General features: G+C 56.6%; 1 non-coding gene across 1 annotated transcript in view; it reads left to right on the top strand.

The window, feature by feature from the left end:
* Positions 1-2,441: 2,441 nt before the first annotated feature.
* The window catches only part of LOC137001839 (small subunit ribosomal RNA), a 1,926-nt gene continuing 1,867 nt past the window's right edge, over positions 2,442-2,500 (top strand). Inside the window, exon 1 of the ribosomal RNA XR_010891680.1 lies at positions 2,442-2,500. This exon is cut by the window's right edge and continues 1,867 nt beyond it. This is a non-coding gene — a ribosomal RNA (small subunit ribosomal RNA).

Genomic DNA, 2,500 nt, shown 5'->3' with positions numbered 1-2,500 from the left:
GCAACACGCCGCTGGTCGACTTAGTCGCGCGGGATGCGAAAGCAACACGCCGCTGGTCGACTTGTAGTGTGCGATGCGAAAGCAACACGCCGCTGGTCGACCTGTAGTGTGCGATGCGAAAGCAACACGCCGCGTTGGGACTTTGAAATTTTACGTCTCCGACGCGCCCGTAGGTGTCGGCGTGAACGGACGCGAATAGGCATCGCGGGAAAGCAGCCGCACCAGGACCCGCCATTCCGCCGCGGAAACGCTTGCGGAACCGACGCGCGTCCGTCCGCGTCGGTGGTTCGCCGCTGGAGCGCGTTTTCGCGTTTTTCGCTCGCCGTAGGTGCGTGCGTCGAAAGCAACACGCCGCGTTGGGACTTTGAATTTTCAAGCCTCAGACGCGTCCGGAGGTGTCGGCCTGAACGGACGCGAATAGGCATCGCGGGAAAGCAGCCGCACCAGGACCCGCCATTCCGCCGCGGAAACGCTTGCGGAACCGACGCGCGTCCGTCCGCGTCGGTGGTTCGCCGCTGGAGCGCGTTTTCGCGTTTTTCGCTCGCCGTAGGTGCGTGCGTCGAAAGCAACACGCCGCGGCGGGCCTTTGAGGTTTTGCGTCTCCGACGCGCCCGGCGGTGTCGGCCTGAACGGACGCGAATAGGCATCGCGGGAAAGCAGCCGCACCAGGACCCGCCATTCCGCCGCGGAAACGCTTGCGGAACCGACGCGCGTCCGTCCGCGTCGGTGGTTCGCCGCTGGAGCGCGTTTTCGCGTTTTTCGCTCGCCGTAGGTGCGTGCGTCGAAAGCAACACGCCGCGTTGGGACTTTGAAATTTTACGTCTCCGACGCGTCCGTAGGTGTCGGCCTGAACGGGCGCGAATAGGCATCGCGGGAAAGCAGCCGCACCAGGACCCGCCATTCCGCCGCGGAAACGCTTGCGGAACCGACGCGCGTCCGTCCGCGTCGGTGGTTCGCCGCTGGAGCGCGTTTTCGCGTTTTTCGCTCGCCGTAGGTGCGTGCGTCGAAAGCAACACGCCGCGTTGGGACTTTGAAAATTTTGCCTCATTGACGTCGGAGGTGCCCACGGTGGATTCAGTGTTTCGAGACAACTAGTGTTTTTTGCATATTATTTTGATTTATTTATACTTACATATTGCTTTCGTTTTCGTTGAAAGTCAATTGTTCGATCGCTGTTTCGTAATTGTCAAGTTTACTGCGTTTTGCTTCGTATTCGCGCTCAGCGGTTAAGTATCTTTGGTCTCGCCGTTTCACCGCTTTCGCCCGTAAGGGACCGTGCTTCGGACCGTGCGTCGCCGACCGCTCGTCCGGCCGGTTGGGTACTATAAGAGATGCGTCGCGCTCGACGAGTCGAGCGGCATACGAACCATCTGATGCGTCTCGTGTCGATCTTCGGCACTTGCAATACGTTTCTCGCGCTTCGCGGAGAACGATTTGCCTTCGCTTGTATATTGAAGAGAAAAGCGACATTCTCAATGCGAATAGAACGAATGGAGATTATGGTTTCTACGAAACGTGTAAAAGTCTCTATAGATTCATATGCTTGTCACATTGCGGACTTCTCGTCGTGACTTGTGCGCGACTATGCGAGTCCCGCAAATATCCGACTCTCGGCCACGGTTTAGACACGAGACCGTGCGTCCGTGGTTGTACGCAATGAATGAGATGCAATCGCACGGACGCGTCAGACAGTTTTATCGCTCGCGCCTCGTAAGAGGAACGTGCTTCGGACCGTGCGTCGCCGACCGCTCGTCCGGTCGGTTCGGTACTACAAGAGGTGCGGCGCGCTCGGCGAGCCGAGCGCGAGACGCTTGAAGCGTTTGTAGAACGCTTAACACATTTTATTTTTATACCTACGTTCTTCTAGGCACAGCATTGCCACGAGTCGGTGTCGAAAGACCGAATGGCTCATATGTGGCGCGCACGCTTAAGCGTGTTGGCCGCGTGATCTCCTCTCTTTCGGAGACGAATGTTGCAGGAGTAACGTCACGCGCTAACCGAACATCAACTCCACGGATGCGAGTGGCGGAAGGAAACGCAGTTTTCTCTTCCCGCTTTACTTGTACACCGTAGCGAAAATTCACGTTACGTGCCTCGATGCACGACGAATATCGTTCCTCGACGTCTCAGCATCGCACGGTCGATCTAGCGTCAGGGCGATGCGACCGAAAGGCCGCATTAAATTGGGAGAATGAGAACAAGTGTGATCTTTTACAGCAACGAGACACCGAAAAATCCGGTTGTTCTCGACTTTTGAAAAGTCAAATATTATTATGTACAACTTCTCGAAGAGAGAAAATAGTGGAGTGTCGCCGACCGGATCGAAAGATACCGGCGGCAATGAGGACACGCGCGACAATTCTGTCGCTAGATGAAGTACGGCGTTCTTCGGACGCTCGTGTGAGTCTCTCCGCTCGCGCGGAGTTGACCGAACACGAAGCTCCCTGGTTGATCCTGCCAGTAGTCATATGCTTGTCTCAAAGATTAAGCCATGCATGTC

This window comes from Linepithema humile, unplaced genomic scaffold (assembly GCF_040581485.1).
Source record: "Linepithema humile isolate Giens D197 unplaced genomic scaffold, Lhum_UNIL_v1.0 unplaced_1, whole genome shotgun sequence".
NCBI lineage: Eukaryota > Metazoa > Arthropoda > Insecta > Hymenoptera > Formicidae > Linepithema > Linepithema humile.
This window is presented reverse-complemented; position numbering and strand designations above follow the sequence as displayed.